The 19,059-nt window shown below is 36.4% G+C and overlaps 1 protein-coding gene across 2 annotated transcripts in view; it reads left to right on the top strand.

Moving 5' to 3' along the window:
* The first annotated feature begins 398 nt into the window (after positions 1-398).
* SCAP (SREBP cleavage activating protein) overlaps positions 399-19,059 on the top strand; it is a 408,865-nt gene continuing 390,204 nt past the window's right edge. For both annotated transcript variants that reach the window (XM_090415224.1, XM_090415223.1), the window contains exon 1: positions 399-516. The gene's annotated coding sequence lies outside the window, so the exon portion shown is untranslated. The remainder of the gene's footprint in view (positions 517-19,059) is intronic.

Genomic DNA, 19,059 nt, shown 5'->3' with positions numbered 1-19,059 from the left:
GTAAATGAGTGCTCTCTCGCGATGAGTCCACTTTCTCTTTGAGGGTGTCATGTAATAATAATAATTATAACGAGGAATTTTCGTTTTTCAATCTCCGATTCAAACGTGCATGAAAAAAAAAGTGTCATTACTTTATATTTGAAGAACGACAAAAACAAACTTAAAATGTCCTGAATTTAATTTCAGAATAAGTGAAAATTGACCTTAAATGATTGTTATTTTAATGAATATGTCTTCGAATGAAGAATTCCCGTTTAATTTTTATACGGATTTCGATTATACAGTCAACTTCTTCAATAACTAATTTTCAAAATTACAAGATACGCGATATCTATCATACGCCCTCTCGTGGCTATATGGATTAAAAATTTGTGTTTACAACATTCAACATGAAATCCGCGTGACTCATATCGTCGTAGTAATGTACTACGAAGTTTCACCTTGAACTTGTAATCTCTGTAAAATTGTTGATGCAATCAAATATTTTCTTCTCGACAGATACTTGGATTATTTTAGGTAATGTAATTAGACAATGATTTGTAATTATGTAAAAAAAATGTCCTGAAACATATGTAATGGTGTATGAAAAGCAAAGGCCTAATAGGTACACGCTCGTGTCAAGTAGAGCGTGCGCTTTCTTCGTTACTTATGCCATCTATTTCCTTTGGAAGGATTTAAAATTTTAACCGTATAGCGTGTGATGTAATGATGATGATGGTAGGTGGCGGGGATGTATTTATTAGGAGATGCAGATTTGCCCAGAGTATCCAGTTTAAGCTTGTAACAAGCCCATCGCGAAACGATGTAATTTTTTCAACTGCCTATGCTGTACTTCGAGTAACAGGAACTTAAAAATATCACTATTCAATATTTAGAGTACTATTTTCCGGATGAGTTAAAAGCATTCAACTGTTGTTAACCTAGCATGAGACATTGCATAATCGTTATAAACATCCCACTTCAGCCGATTCATGCAACCTCACAATTGGACAGTTTTCGTTCTCGAAAAAGAAATTTAGTTAATACTAACCTTAACGGAGTGACCACTTTTTAAAAGTCTATCACCCGAGTGAAGCTGTGTCCTATGTAGCTATAACTGATAACAATCGAAGTTAACGAATCAGAGGTACTTAGGAAATTGCAGAATTTAAATACAAGTACTGTTTTAGGTTTGGGTGGGATATCAGCTCGGGTATTACGTGAAGATGCAAAGAAATTGTCAATGCTTCTTACTTAGCTATTTAGCTTATGTTTGAGCTCTGGTAAGGAAGGTAAAATAGTTGTTTTGCATAAAGGAGGCTCTAAATGACTGACCATCACTTAGGATGGTAAAAGTATTGCAAAAGTTGGTTAAAGACAGAATTCAGGAATGGGTGGATAAAAATATGATACTCCACGTGGGCCAACATGGTTTTGTTAAAGGTCTGTCTTACCTTATTTATTTATTAACTTTTTATAATAATGACAGCTGAGTTGGACAAGGGGAATGGCTACACAGTTATACTGCTGGATTTTGCTAAGGCTTTTGACAGGTACCCCATGGAACTCTGTTATGCAAATTAAAACATATGGATATGATACTGGTTAAGTGGATAAGAGAATGGCTCATGGACAGATGCCAAAAAGTAGTGTATGAAGGAGCAGAATCCAGGATGAGGCAGGTGGCCAGTGTGCCACAAAGCTCTGTGCTTGGACTGTTATTGTTTAATTTGTACATAAACGATATAGGAGATGACGTGAAGGAAGATATTCAGTTGTTTGCTGACGATGCAAATTTGGGTAGCACAATAATTAATCAAGCTGATGTAGAGAGCTTGCAGGATGATTTGAATAAGCTGGCAATATGGGCAAAAGGTAATGGATGTCAGTACAATGTGGAAAGTGGGAAGTTATGCATTTTGGGATTAAAAGAGTATAAGCTGGACTCCAAGAGAGCAATGAGGCTAGGGACTTGGGCGTTAGTAGATAGAGAATTGAAGTTCAGAAGGCATGTTGCTGAGGTGTCTCATAGGATTACTTGGTTATTGAAGAACACACTAACATGCAGAGATAAAGAAGTTATTCCTCTTTATATGGCATTGATATGTCCACATTTAGATTGCTGTTCTCACGTCTGGTCGCTTGGATTCTTTGGAGATGAAGTGGTAGAAAAGATTCAGAGGCAAGTGACCAAGTTGGTGAATGGTGTAAGGAATGCTTCTTACATTGATAGATTGAGAATTTGTCGATTACAGAGGTTGGTTGATAGGTGGAGAAGAGGAGATATGATTAGAAACATTTAAGCTACTAAAATATTTTTATAAGATTGATGTAGGGATAATATTTCAGCAGTGGGATAGTGGTGGGAGAACAAGAGGTCATCCCTAGAAATTAAGTAAGAGTGTGGTTAACAAGGGTGTGAGGACTATGTTTTTTGCTTGGAGAGTGGTGAATGAATGAAATGCATTGCTTGACTCAGTTGTGAGTTTAGTGTCAATATTGCATGGATAGTTTGGGTCTCCTGTGATGAGTCTACTGACTCCATGGAATGGAGTCAGAATGCCTGTATGATAATAATAATAGTGTGTGTGTGTCTGAAGTCTCTCTCTGTATATATGTATACAATTTTAATACAATCCATAAATTTTATGGAATTCATAGGTAGAAGTGTTAGGGCTGAAGCCCAGCAGCTGGCCTACGAAACAGTAGATGTTGAAATTATTGATACTGGAGATTTAAATAATACTTCGGAATAAACAAGTGATGGTTTTGTATTATTTTGTTAATTTTGTTAATTGTTTTGTTTTTGTTAACACATACTCTCTAGGTTAGAAGTTATTTGTAGTAGTGCACCAGAATTCACTGAGTTTGCCACAGGTTGAAAAGAAACAACTTATACCACACACACGTGAAAAAGTGTTCTAGATTTGATAAGTGTTTGAAAGAGATATTGTTGATTATATATAATTAAACAAATAATAGAATGCAGCCAATAGAAGAACTACTATCACTGCATGATTAACACAGTTATGTAGGTGGTATAACAGATAACAAAAATAAAATGACATCAATATTTAGCTGAGAAGAAAGAAAACAGATAATTACTGTTGTCACATACTCTCAAAGAGACTTAATGATATGTTGATATACTTTAGTTTAACACCTCATTCCATTATATCCTATCAGCTAGTAAATGTATAGCTTCAGTTAGCTGTATCTATGAAACTGCTTTCATAAATACAGCTACATTAAATCAAATTCTTAACTGCTGTTGGCCATAAAGAATTTGATTTAATGCTGTCTCAACAATTTATTTGTAGAATGAAATATTGACTTAACTTTTGCCACCTGGTTGAAAAGAATCTTGAAGTTTTTGAAATTATTATTTAACTTTTATAAACTTTAAGAATTATAAATACGCTAACACAAGAATATTTTAATGTTTACCAAATATTTCATTCTGAAACTAACAGACTATCCCCAGCGGCTTGATAGGAACAGTTTTTGCAAGGTGTTATCCGGATTAAATTTTCCCATATTTTTGACAAGTCATTTCGATTCAAGTTAGGGTGTTGAAGTAAGGCCTCAGCACTCTCTTTGAATAGGTGTTCGAATTTATAGCAACATCTGTGTAGAAGGCAAGTCTTGGACCAGTGAATGCTATGTCTTGTCTCTATCCCATGCCATGCCAATCCAGACTTATCGGATTTGTTGGGAAGAATGTATGATTGATGTTCTTATATTCTTTTTTCTATAGAACATCCTGTTTGTCCAAGTACGACAAATTGCAGTTACAAGGAACTTGATATACACCAAGCAGAGACATAGTTGAGCATTCTTTAGAAGAGGGGAAATAGGTGGATATTTTGTTAATAGGGATATAAGTGGCTGTTAAATCATATTTCTTCAGAATTTTTGAAATTGGTTCTGAAATCTCAGAAATATATGGAATTGGAACTCGATGTATTGATTCTTTGTTGTTTTGGATTGGATTGTAGGAATCGAACAGATGTTTTTTTTTTAACATTTAATTTTAACAGTTAATTTCGTGTGCTGTTTGATAGGTGAAAGTTCTTTCTGTAATTCATGGGGAGTTGAGCAATTAGTTCTAGCTCGTCGAATTAAACATTTTATGATTCCTGTTTTTTGATAAGGATGATGGGCAGATCGTTTGAGAATATAATGTCCAGTAAAAGTGGGGTTACTCTAAACTTTAACATGATTTAACATTTTAACATTCTTCACAACAAATCCGATAAGTCTGGATTGGCACAGCACAGGATAGAGACACGTCACAACATTCTCTGGTCCAAGACTCACCTTCTACACAGATGTCGCTATAAATTCGAATGGCTATTCAAAGAGAGTGCTGAGGCCTTACTTCAACACCCTAACTTGAATTGAAATAACTGTCTATCCTTGTCAAAAATATGGGAAAGATTAATCCGGATAACACACTAAAAGTTTTTTTTTTTTTTGAGATCTTTAATTCGCACATTAGTCTAATATTATCTTTAATTGAATTTATAAATTAAGATTGTTATATGAAATTGTGAATTAATACCTATAATTTAACCATCACTCTGATGAAATTTACCTCTCTTTAATGCTTAGCAGTTTTACTTTTGAATGATCAACTGTTTGTATTCCACCTTGCAAAAACTGTTCCTATCAAGCCACTGGGGATAGTTTGTTAGTTTCAGACTGAAATATTTGGTAAACATTAAAATATTCTTGTGTCAATGTGTTTATAATTCTTAATTTAATATCACAAGTGTCTCTCAAGAATAGAAATATATAAACTTTTGATTTGCCATCATTTAATAATTAAGGAGTTAATACTTTAACTGTTTAAGTGGGATAAAGTGCTGAATTCATTCAGGACCAGTTAAAACAAAATTTAGTAACTAACAGAAAAATTACCTAAATACCCTATATTCTTGTTTTAATCCTTTACCTCAACTGCTTTGGTATCCCATAATGTAAAGTGCACTTCCTTCAGAATGATATGGAGTTAACAACCTCTGTATACAAGTATACCAGTTGTGGGGATACTTCATATGTAAATTTTATTTGCATATGCTTGGATAAAGAACCCTACAATTTACTCTCTTTAAATTTTCCTGCCACTGCTATATTATAATATATAATGGAGTATACCCTCAGGACATAACTTTCATCCTATCTCATCCTAATGTATATGAATGACTGTCTCTCACCATCCTCAAATCCTGTCCATAGTTTTGGTGATGACAGTACTCTTCATTCCATTTCTTTATGATAAATATTATAATTCACAATATTTTTCAAAAGCAAGGATCAGATTGATGCAGCCTACCACAGACAGCTATGCTTAATGAATACTTCCAAGATGATAATGTGCTAAGTTACAGGCTGTGTTATCTAGAAATGTGTAATAAAAAAATGATAGGTATATTAATGGATTACTACTCTTCTTCAGTCTCCAACAACAGTCTTAAACAAGAATTAAAAATTATTAGCAATACATTTATAAATAATGGCTATAGAAAAAATAATACTGTTAATAAAGTTCTTCATAAAACTTCATCAAAAAATAATATAGATTATAGTAAAACCATAGCTAGCCCATACATTAAAGGGTTATCAGAAAAAAATTAATAGAATCCTACACCATTATAATCTTAATGCCACTTTTAAACCACCTTTAAAATTAAAAAACATACTCAACTCTAAGGATCCTCTCCCCATTAGCACATCCTGGAGTTTGCATCTATTGCACATGTAACTTACCTTATATTGGGGAAACTGGATGTACAATTCCTATCCTTAAAAAAAAAAAAACACAAACGACACATTACATTTAAGAATTTTGGTGAAGCAGGCCTCTCAGATTATGCCCTTAACACTCTACACCAAATTGATTGGAAAAGTGCTTGTTCTTTACATCATACAAAAACCTGGTGTGAACGGAAATTTAAAGAAGCCTGTGAAATTTTGAAATCCCAAGAATTTGGATGCCACACATTTAGCCCATTTGGTTTTTCAGCAAACACTGACTTTAGGGACTCTAAGTAATTTTTCAGCTTTTATTGGCTACTATCCATACCAGTTTGTTGCAATTTATATGTATACTTATATAAGTAATTTTTTTTTTTTCTTTATAATTTTTTTTTTTTTTGTAAACATGTTGCACTCCGGCTTAGTTTAATTTTGTAACCTAATAGATAATAATAATAACAACAGGACTCTAGCTTTGATGTAGTAAGTTTTTTTTTTTGCACCAGAGATCAGGCCAATAGTTGTTACAGTTGGTCAGTATTTGTATACTCCAGATCAGTTTTTCTCAAAGTGTGGTACGCGTATCCCTGGGGATAAGCGAAAGATCTTTAGGGGGTTCGTGGCAATTTTCGGCTATGCATAATTAAAGAAGTCATTATATTTTTCAACCAACAGTGCAATTAGAGACAACCAGGCACTAACTAATGAAACACATCCTCTCTCCAACAGAAACTGCTGTATAGACCAAGCAAAACCATACGTTGCCGGTGGAACATATGGTTTTGCTTGATACCACCCCCGTCGTTAACGTGTTAAAACTAAGAAATATATAGTGAATGTATTTCAGATATTATGGAATTCGGTCGAAGGGAATTAGCATTTCAACTCAACTGTTGAAATGCTAATTTGTCATTGGTTCGTGTGATCTTTTGTTAATACCGTACCAATCATATGCAGTTCTTCGCTGCTCTACGTATCTCAAGTCTTGTAAATTACTGTTAATTTTTGCTTGAAATAATGGGAAAGAAGATGACGCTATTTCGGTAGATGACTTTGACGATGCACACAAAGAAACTGTTCTTGATAAAAGTAGTAATAGCGAGTAGAAGCTTCTTGGTAAGTCTATTTGAAAATAAAATCTGAAAACAATTCAAATAGCATCTGAGAATTTGACTGTAATGAATATGACCATGTTGCCACCTATTGGTGATAGTGATCATAAGGTCTTGACCTGGGAGGTGGCTAAAGGTGTGGAATTTTAGATTAAGACAGGGTATATGTGGAATTACCGTGCTGGCAAGTATGACTGGCTTAGGAAATTGCTTGGATCAGTGCCATGGCATGTACAACTGCAAGGGCTGGACGTCGATAGAGCATGGGAAGTGGTCAAGGAGCATTTACAAGGTTATGGCTGATAGTATACCTAGGGTCCGAATAGTAAAACAATTAGGGGTTAAATGGATGAATAACACCATTAAGCTTGAGCTGCAAAAAAAAAAAGAAACAACTGTGGAGGGAATTTAAAGAAAGGGGGTGACCTGCAGGCACACGAACGGTATAAAGTGCAGGCCAGAAGGGTAACAAGTGTGGTAAAAAAAAAGCAAAAGCGGATTATGAAAGGAAACAAGCTATGCAAGCTAAAGAGAATCCCAAACAGTTCTTTCAATATGCTGCAAGCAAGAAAAAACTGTACACGGCAAAATGATTTTAAGGAATGACGATGGTAAGGAGGTCATTGAATCAGTCGATATTGTGGAGTTACTGAGCGAGCACTTTGCAAAAGTATATCATCCAGGTGGTGACATTGAAAAAATGAAGGAACCATTAGTTTATACGGGAATTGTGATGAATGAAGTAGAGGTGAATAGTCTATTACAGAACCTTAATTGTGAATACATCTGTGGGATTGGATGGTATACCGGCACGGATCTTGTGTGAAGCGGCTAAGGAAATATCAGTGCCCTTGACCATGTTGTTTAATGTGAGTCTCGGGTCTGGTTTAGTCCCGAAGGTGTGGAAAGAGGGGAAAATGGTTTCACTGCATAAAGGAGGATCCAAAAATACGGTTGCAAATTACCGACCGATTAACATATCAGGAGTCGTTGTCAAGGTCTTAGAGAAAGTAGTCAAGGGGAAAATACAGGAATGGATGAAAATGAGATACTGTACGGGGGACAGCATGGCTTTGTGAAGGGTAGATCATGCCTCGGTAACTTGCTCAAGTTTTATAACAAGGTGACGGCTGAACTGGATAAGGGAAATGGGTTTACAGTGATACTGCTGGACCTGGCAAAGGCATTTGAGGATACCACATGGAATACTAATCCGTAAACTACAACATATGGGAATGGATATAGGGTTGGTGAGATGGATAGGTGGTTGGTTGATGGAGAGATATCAAAGAGTAGTTTATTCAGGAGTAGAGTCCAAAAGATGGCCTGTGACTAGTGGTGTGCCACAGGGTTCTGTTTTTGGACCACTGCTGTTTAATCTGTTCATTAACGATATAGGGAAGGATCTAAGTGGAACAATTCATTTGTTCGCTGATGATGCAAAGTTGGGTAGGGCAATTGTGAATGCAGAAGATATCAAAGTCTTGCAGGATGACTTAGATAGATTGGAGTTCTGGGCTAAGGAGAATGGATGTCAATTTAATGTGACAAAATGTAAGGTTATGCATTTTGGGGTGAAAAGATTAGCAGCAGTATACCACATTGGTGGAAATGTACTCCAAGAGATTGATGAGGCCAGGGACTTGGGAGTGTTGGTGGATAGGGAGATGAAATTTAGGGGGCACATTACAAAAGTGGCTAAATCAGCTCATCAACTCACTTGGTTGTTGGAAAAATACCTTGACGAGCAGAGACAATCAAGTTATTGTACCTCTGTACCGAGCCTTGATAAGACCTCATCTCGAGTACTGTGCCCAGATTTGGTCACCTCGGTTCCTTTTTGAGAGGCGAGTGACTAAGATGATAACAGGTCTATGGAATGAACCATATGAGAACAGGTTGAAGATTTGTGGGTTGCAGAAACTAGTTGATAGGCGAAAAAGGGGAGATATGATTGAGACATTCAAATTGCTAAAGGGATTCTATAGGATTAATTCAGAGGTTATTTTTGAGATCAGGACTGGTGGTGGGAGAACTAGGGGACACCTATGGAAGTGTGGTTAGCAGGGGTGTTAGAGCTGGGTTCTTTACTTTTAGAGTGGTAAATGAGTGGAATAAGCTGCCAGAGTCTGTTGTGGGTGCTATGACGGTGAATGAGTTCAAGGCAAGGTATGATAGATACTGTGAGAATGTAATCGCATAGTTGTGTGGACATGATGTTTAAGGCCTCCCTCGATGAGTCTAAAGACTCCTGGAGTCGCCCGAAATAATAATAATAATAATAAGTCGCACCATTTTCATTTTTTTCTGAAACTTTAGTTTCCGAAAATTCCCGCACATATCTCACAACATGATTTTTTAGCTTTATTTTTGAGGAAAAAGTTAGTTATATTCGAGTAAATACAGTTTTTTTTTAGCTTTCAAATTCTTACATATGGATCATTTAATCATTTAAATATCGAAATGATTGGATTTATATCACCCTCAAAAGAGAGCTATATAGCAAATACAAGTAGCTGTAAGCAACAAGAAAATGTTGATATTGCATCTGGATCAAATGAAATTGATGTGTGTCAGCTGACATATCTAGAGAACCAAAATTTAAAAATAAATCATATTTTTTGTTTACATGAACATATAAATTCAAATAAAATAGATATTTAAATTTTAATTAATATTTTAAATTAATTTATTACTTTTAATTAATTTTATTTTTAATTAATTAATTAGGGGATACTTGGTAATAATGAAAATTTAAGAAGGGGTATGCAGATATCTGAAGTTTGAGAAACACTGCTCCAGATGATGACCTTAATGTGTACGTCTAAATGTCGACTGTTTATTTTTGTTTATATTAAACTAGTTTTACTCTAACACGGTAGTTTCCATAATTTTCGTGATGTATTCTGATCACCTTGTAAGCATGAAGGAAAAGGGTCTTCTTCAGTCTCATTGTTGTGCATCTTTGGGATGTGAAGGAATGAAGTCTTATTGAGAGCAGTGCACCAAAGGTAAATCTGATGAAACTGTAAGAATTCATTTCTGCATAGGATACCCATGAAATATCATTATCATTAAATTCCTTATATGTGTCCTTAAAGGATGTTCAAAATACTGTGATTGTACAATGTGAAAAGTTTACATTATTACTTAATTTTCTTGACCTTCCTGGAATCAAGACTCATCATGAGAGGTCAGTACAAAGTCTGTTGTACCACTCCTTAAACTCATCCACCATTTACACTTTTGCTACTATAATAAATTTAGTTTAATCCTTTATCCAAGGGTGAGCAAACAAAGTTTGTGCCTGAAAATATCTTCAGGACTGAATATGGTGTTGTACTACCTTACTGGGATAAGGTAGTACACCACCGGACAACTCGCAGCAAAGGTGGACCAAGCTACTATCACTTCAATTCCAGTATCTCACATAATGCAAAACACATCTCCTTGCGGATATGTATAATGTTATGCATTAAGGGATTGGCCACTACCCAGACTAGTTTCGACCTTTATTGAGGTCTCTTCAGTGGGAGCCAGTCCACCTTTACTACGAGTTGCCCGGTGTTGTACTACCTTACCCCGATAAGGTAGTACAAAACCTACCTTACCCTGATAAGGTAGTACAAAACCTACCTTACCCTGGTAAGGTAGTACAACACTATATTCAGTCCTGAAGATATTTTCAGGTGCAAACTTTGTTTGCTCGCACTTGGATAAAGGATTAAATTAAATTTATTATAGTCTAACCAAGTGAAAAATAAACTTTCAACATCTTTCTCTAAATCCAGAGTAATTTAATAAAAAAAGGTGGCACACCTTTTGGCAACCCCTATAGGTAAAGATGACCTCGCTATTGCTTCTGCCTGGTATCTCCACCACTGGGCCTGGCTCTCACTGAAGAGACCTCAATAAAGGTTGAAACTAGTCTGGGTAGTGGATCCCTTAATGCATAACATTATACATATCTGCAGGGAGATGTGTTTTGCATTATGGGAGATACTGGAATAGGAGTGATGGTAGCTTGGTCCACCTTTGCTGCGAGTTGCCCGGTGTTGTACTACCTTACTGGGGTAAGGTAGTACAGCACCATATTCAGTCCTGAAGATATTTTTAGGCACAAACTTTTTTTGCTCACACTTGGATAAAGGATTGAACTAAATTTATTATTGTCTAACCAAGTGAAAAATAAACTTTCAACAACTTTTGCTACTCTCAGGCAATGTATTTTATGCTCCTGCTTCTCTCCATGCAAAAAACTTACTTCTTACCCTTTTACTCACTACTTCATTTTGTAACTTCCAGGGATAGCTATCGCAATAACACTGAGAAATCTCCTCAGTGTTAATCCGATAATTACCCTTGAGCAGCTTAAATGTTGCAATCATACGCCTCCTCTTTGTCATCTATCCACCAAACTCTGAAATCTGCATGTCTATCCTCATAATCAACATTGTACAATTGCAATATCATTTTTGTTATCCAGTGCTGCACCTTCTTCAAGATTGCTTCATCCCCTTCAAATCCTGGTGAACAGATCTGAGCACAGAAATTCACATGTGGTCTGATCAAAGCTTTATACAATGGAATCATCTCCCTTTTATCTCTTGTAGTCAGTGTCCTCTTCACTATTGCAGCAGTTTTTTGACATGTTGTCAGAACTTTTGCAATGTATCCTCTGAACTTCAAATTTCTATCTATAATCACCCCAAGATTTCTTCTTTCTGCTTCTTCCAGTATAATTGGAAGCCAGCAAAGGTTGGTCAGTTGGTAGAGCTTCTGCTACTAATGACTCATGCAAAAAGTTAAGCAAGTTTGAGCATGGTTAGTAGTTGGAAGGATCTATCGTTCGATGTTGTCGGCACACTCTCTCTCTCGACGAGTCTTTGGACTCCCTGGAGGGGTCACATAATAATAATAATTCTACCAAGTGAGTATGAAGCATTCCATCTGTGGATTCCAAGTTTCAAAACCTTACTTTTAGTTTGCAGTAAACTGATATTTCCATTCATTTTCCCACCTTTCCAGTTTATTCAAATCTTGAAGGGCCAAATCATCAGCACTATTACTAATCATCGTCTCAAGCTGCACACAACTGAATATCACTCTGAAGTCCCTGGACAGTATCATTGACATAAAGATTGAACAGTAATAGTCCCATTACTGAACCCTGTGGAACATCACTTGTAACCATCCCACTAGCTGATACTGCTCTACCATATACAACTCTGATATCTATCAAAAAAGACAGTTCACTAACCTAAATATAAAAACCAACTTGTCATGTGGCACCCTGTCAAATGACTTTTCGGAAAAAAAAAAAAAAAAAAAAAACCTTTCTCTCTTCCACTGCTCGTTTTAGTCTATTTTAAAAGATAACCAGATTACTAAAATAAGTGTTTTTTAACAGATCCATGCTGCCTCCTGCATAAATAATATAGACACCATCTGCCCAATTCTGTATGCAAATTCTTACCACTTTTTCCAAAATCTTAAAAAGGACAGAAGAAATATAAGCAGACCTATAGTTTGATACTACCTTTATACAGTGGCACTATTTTCCACTCTACAGGAAACTGTCCCATTGCAGATTTATTATTAAACAGCCAAATTAATGGCAGAGTCAGTTCCATAGCACATTCCCCTAAAACATATAGTGAAATTCTATCTTGTCCCCCTGCCTTACTGACATTTAGTGTACTCGGTATTCAGAATACTGAGTACATCCTCTTCATTCACTTCTGATACTTCACCATTCCTTATCTGTGCTGTGCTGGGATGGAATTCTAATAAAATGATCATTAAATAGCCCAAACCATCCTGCATTGGTCACTCAAGTCCCATCTCCATCTGCAATAATTTTTCTGCATACTCTCAACATAGCAAAAAAACTCCTTGGTGTTCTCCTTGGATTGCTGGTGTCCTCTCATATTCATTTTTTCTCTCCTTACTATACCAGTTACTTTCCTAGTCTGAGCCATATATTCTTCATGCAACTATTTTTCATCTCTCTCTCTCTCTCTATCTATTTATCTATATATATATATATATATCTCATCATCATCATATTCCTGCCATGTACCGTCAAGGGATGTACAGGATATGATAGTACTACATGAAAAAAAATTACATCATTAATAACTTCCTATCTACAATTTTCCTCCTAATAAGTCTGTTACTTGTCAAGACTCCAACATTATCAGATCTTATAATTCTATCGTCTAAGGCACTTTGTACCTTATCAATCCACCTATATCTTGGTCTTCCTCTGGGTCGTTTTGCTGCCAACCTGGCAGAGAACACTACTTTTGCTAATCTTTCTTTGCCCATTCTGTTTAAGTGACCATACCACCTGAGATTAGCTCTGCTAACGCATTCCTGGATGTTGACAATGTCAAGTTCTTTCCTAATATCCTGGTTTTTAATATGATATTGCCATTGATGCCATCTGTTCACGCCTATAATCTTTCTCAGGACTCATCTGCGGTCTCTAATCTTTGGTCAAGTGTTTTACTTCTGACCCAGCTCTCAGATCCATAAGTTAAAACTGGTTTGAACACTGTCTTGTATACAGCTAATTTAGTGTTCTGACTAATTTCTTTCTTATTCCATATGAATTTATTCAATTGACTTCCAACCATACCAGCTTTGCTGATTCTGTTGTCTATTTCTATATTTAATTTACCGTCTTCACCAAATATCGTGCCTAAGTAACTGAAATGTTTCACTTGTTCCACAGGTTCTCCATTTACAACACAGTTGACATTTTCAATTATTCTGCCTATTTTCATTGTCTTTGTCTTTTTATTGCTGACTTTCATACCATATCTATTGCAACAGCTATTCAATTTAGTCAGAGAATCTTGCAGACTTGTAGCGGATTTATTTAGAAGTATAACATCATCCACATAAAGCAGAGAGCTGACATTAACATCTCCAATTTTGATATCATGTTTAATACCACTTTCCTTCATAATGTGATCCATATAGATAATGAATAACAGAGGGGATAATGTACATCCTTGTCTCACCAGATTTAACATTAAACCATCTTCCTGTACTTCCTTCAATTCTAACTGCTGATTTACAACTCAAATAAAGACAAAGTATTGCTTGATATAATTCCCCATTGACACTATATAACTGTAGCATATTGAATAGCTTTTCTCTTGGCACCTTGTCATATGCCTTTTCCAAATCGACAAAACTTAAATACAGATCTCTGTTATATTCCCATGCTTTCTCGACTATTTGTCGTAAAGTGAAGATCTGATCCAGAGAGCCTCTATTTGGCCTGAATCCAGCTTGTTCTTCACCAAGCTTTTCTTCCACAATTCTTCTCAACCATTTCTCAAGTATACTGCTTAGATCTTGCCAGGAACACTCAGTAGGGAAATACCTCTGTAATTCTCACATTCAGTTTTATTTCCCTTTTTATATATGGGTACTATGAGAGCTCTACTCCAATCATCGGGAATTCGTTCCTCTGTCCAGGCTTTCTGAACTATGCAGTGCAGCCACTGTAAGACTCTTATATCACCATACTTCAGCATTTCTGGTCGAATATCATCTACTGCTGCCTTTCCACATTTCAAGCCTTTGATGGCTTTTCTACTTCAAGTATGGATATGTATTCCTGACTGCATGCCTGGTCAGTGTTTTTTACCACTGTGCTGTCATCACTGCTTGTTTCATTTAGCAGTTTTTCAAAGTAATTACTCCATACTTCAAGGATATCTTTTTCTCTCATTTTCATGTCACCTTCATCATCTCTAACTCCTTTTACAGCACTCTTTCCTCCATTCCTAAGCTTCTTCAACAACCTCCAGAATATTTTGCCACCTTCTTGATGTTTATTTTCTATATTCTTGCCAAAGTCCTCCCATGACTTTTGTTTAGCTAGTTTTACACAGAGTTTAGCATTCTTGCATTTGTCTCTGCATTCTCTAAGAGCACAAGCTGACTTATTTGACAGGAACTTTTGATATGCTTTCTTCTTTTCCTTCACTGCCTCTTTAACTTCCTGTGTCCACCAGGGAGTTCTGATTTTTTTATCCTTGCATACAACCTCACCATATGCCTCTGTGGCAGAATCACTCAATGTTTTCTTCAGAGTTTGCCACTGAATCTCCAAGGTTTGATTCCTGGTCTCAAACTCTTTCATTTTTTCTTCAATAATCTTTCTGTATTTTAGTCTACAGTTCACATCTGAGAGCTGCTCAACTTTTATTCGCTTTAAAACTTTCTTACATGTTATTCTTTTCAATATGAAATTCAATTTTATCCTGCTCAAGACTAAATAGTGATCGCTTCCAATTTCAAATCCTCTGTACACTTTGGTGTCCTGCAGCAGGGAGAAAACATCACTATCAACAATAACATAGTCAATGAGACTTTTCTTATTTCTTGCCTCTTCTCTCGATGTGAATTTGTGCACATTTTTATGTTTGAATATGGTGTTAGTAATAACCAGTCCATGTCCTGAGCAGAAATTCAACAGATATTTGCCATTATTATTAGCTTTGCTCTTTTCTCCAAATTTTCCCAAAATATTTTTGTATGTTTCACAATCATTTCCTACTCTGCTATTTACATCCCCAACAAGGACCAACTTTTCCTTTTTTATTGTGTCAGTTGCTTTTTCTAAAGCCTCAAAAAATTCCTCCACTTCTATCTTAGTAGAATCTTCTGTGGGACTATAGGCACAAATAAGTCTCATTGTCCAGTTCCCCATTCTCATATTTGCCCACATTACTCTACTTGAGACTGACTGCCATTCAAGAAGATTAGCCTCGTATTTTTTGTTGAATATTATGGCTACTCCTTCTTTTCCTCGATTGTCATTGCCTGAATATAACATTTTGTATTTATTGCTCAGAAAGATCTCACCAGTTTTGGTCTTTTTTGTTTCAGTCACCCCTATTATGTCGATCTGGTACTTATCTAATTCCTCAGCTAGCTCCATTTCTTTGCCATTCAGGCTTCTTACGTTGATAGTACCGATCTTTAACTCTGGTGATGTTGAGTTGGGGTGTGTTTTCAGATTTGTTCCAGTAGCTGACTTTTCGCTGTTCGCCCTGGTGAAAACAACGGGGGCCTTGTTTTACCGGGCGACGCCCCAGCCGGCATGAAATCTTGTCATGTCGTACTATCATTTTTTATTTTGGTTTAACCAATAAGAATACAATTTGGTCGGCTAAATCCCAAATTGCCAGCCCATCCTCGTTCGTTCAGTATCCAAGTAGATACCCAACAGGGTGCACCACGAGAAAGTGAGGATTGGACATTAGGTCAGAAGCCCTGGTCGGTTCTCCGCATTCCTTTAAAGGCTATGTGGAGGTCTCCTCTCAGTTATACAGCTTTGACCCGTAAGCACCCCTGGGAGACATATATATACATATATATTATTTTAAAGGCTATGTGGAGGTCTCCTCTCAGTTATACAGCTTTGACCCTTAAGCACCCCTGGGAGACATATATATATATATATATCTCCCAGGGGTGCTTAAGGGTCAAACCTGTATAACTGAGAATTGACCTCCACATAGCCTTTAAAGGAATGCAGAGAACCTACCAGGGCTTCTGACCTAATGTCCAATCCTCACCTTCTCGTGTTGCACCCTGTTGGGTATCTACTTGATTACTGAATGAACGAGGATGGGCTGGCAATTTGGGATTTAGCCGACCAAATTGTATTCTTATTGGTTAAACCAAAATAAAAAATGATAGTACGACATGACAAGATTTCATGCTGGCTGGGGTGTCGCCCGGTTAAACAAGTTCCCCGTTGTTTTCGCCAGGGAACCAGGGCGAACAGCGAAAAGTCAGCTACTGGAACAAATCTGAAAACACACCCCAACTCAACATCACCACAGTTAAAGATCGGTACTATCAACGTAAGAAGCCTGAATGGCAAAGAAATGGAGCTAGCTGAGGAATTAGATAAGTACCAAATTGACATAATAGGGGTGACTGAAAAAAAAAGACCAAAACTGGTGAGATCTTTCTGAGCAATAAATACAAAATGTTATATTCAGGCAATGACAATCAAGTAAAAGAAGGAGTAGCCATAATATTCAATACAAAATACGAGGCTAATCTTCTTGAATGGCAGTCAGTCTCAAGTAGAGTAATGTGGGCAAATATGAGAATGGGGAACTGGACAATGAGACTTATTTGTGCCTATGGTCCCACAGACGGTTCTACTAAGGTAGAAGTGGAGGAATTTTTCGACGCTTTAGAAAAAGCAACTGACACAATGAAAAAGGAAAAGTTATTCCTTGTTGTGGATCTAAATAGCAGAGTATGAAATGATTGTGAGACATACAAAAATATTTTGGGAAAATTTGGAGAAAAGAGCAAAGCTAATAATAATGGCAAATATCTGTTGGATTTCTGCTCAGGACATGGGCTGGTTATTACTAACACCATGTTCCAACATAAAAATGTGCACAAATTCACATGGAGAGAAGAGGCTAGGAATAAGAAAAGTCTCATTGACTAAGTTATTGTTGATAGTGATGTTTTCTCCGTGGTGCAGGACACCAGAGTGTACAGAGGATTTGAAATTGGAAGTGATCACTATTTAGTCTTGAGCAGGATAATATTGAATTTCATATTGAAAAGAATAACATGTAAGAAAGTTTTAGAGCGAATAAAAGTTGAGCAGCACTCAGATGTGAACTGTAGACTAAAATACAGAAAGATTATTGAAAAGAAAATGAAAGAGTATCAGAACAGGAATCAAACCTTGGAGATTCAGTGGCAAACTCTGAAGAAAATATTGATTGATTCTGCCGGAGAGGCATGTGGTGAGGTTGTGTGCAAGGATAAAAAAATCAGAACTGCCTGGTGGACACAGGAAGTTAAAGCGGCAGTGAATGAAAAGAAGAAAGCATATCAAAAGTTCCTGGCAAATAAGTCAGCTTTTACTCTTACAGAATACAGAGACAAATGAAAGAAAGCTAAACAGTGTATAAAACTAGCTAAACAAAAGTCATGGGAGGACTTTGGCAAGAATATAGAAAATAAATATCAAGAAGGTGGCAAAATATTCTGGAGGTTGTTGAAGATACTTAGAAATGGAGGAAAGAGTGCTGTAAAAGGAGTTAGAGATGATAAAGGTGACATGAAAACAGGAGAAAAAGATATCCTTGAAGTATGGAGTAATTACTTTGAAAAACTGCTAAATGAAACAAGCAGTGATGTCAGCACAGTGATAAAAAACACTGACCAGGCATGCAGTCAGGAATACATATCCATACTTGAAGTAGAAAAAGCCATCAAAGGCTTGAAATGTGGAAAGGCAGCAGGAGTAGATGATATTCGACCAGAAATGCTGAAGTATGGTGGTATAAAAGTCTTATAGTGGCTGCACTGCATAGTTCAGAAAGCCTGGACAGAGGGACGAATTCCCGATAATTGGAGTAGAGCTCTCATAGTACCCATATATAAAAAGGGAAATAAAACTGAATGTGAGAATTACAGAGGTATTTCCCTACTGAGTGTTCCTGGCAAGATCTATGCAAGTATACTTGAGAAACGGTTGAGAAGAATTGTGGAAGAAAAGCTTGGTGAAGAACAAGCTGGATTCAGGCCAAATAGAGGCTGTCTGGATCAGATCTTCACTTTACGACAAATAGTCGAGAAAGCATGGGAATATAACAAAGATCTGTATTTAAGTTTTGTCGATTTGGAAAAGGCATATGACAAGGTGCCAAGAGAGAAGCTATTCCATACGCTGCAGTTATATGGTGTCAATGGGGCATTATATCAAGCAATACTTAGTCTTTATTTGAGTTGTAAGTCAGTAGTTAGAATTGAAGGAAGTACAGGAAGATGGTTTAACGTTAAATCTGGTGTGAGACAAGGATGTACATTATCCCCTCTGTTATTCATTATCTATATGGATCACATTATGAAGAAAAGTGGTATTAAACATGATATCAGAATTGGATATGTTAATGTCAGCTCTTTGCTTTATGCGGATGATGTTATACTTCTAAATAAATCTGCTACTAGTCTGCAAGATTCTCTGACTAAATTGAATAGCTGTTGCAATAGATATGGTATGAAGGTCAGCAATAAAAAGACAAAGACAATGAAAATAGGCAGAATAATTGAAAATGTCAACTGTGTTGTGAATGGAGAACCTGTGGAACAAGTGAAACATTTCAGTTACTTTGGCACGATTTTTGGTGAAGATGGT

This window comes from Typopeltis vanoorti, unplaced genomic scaffold (assembly GCF_054136105.1).
Source record: "Typopeltis vanoorti isolate ZY-2024b unplaced genomic scaffold, IOZ_Tvanoo_1.0 HiC_scaffold_24, whole genome shotgun sequence".
Taxonomy (NCBI): Eukaryota; Metazoa; Arthropoda; class Arachnida; order Uropygi; family Thelyphonidae; genus Typopeltis; species Typopeltis vanoorti.
This window is presented reverse-complemented; position numbering and strand designations above follow the sequence as displayed.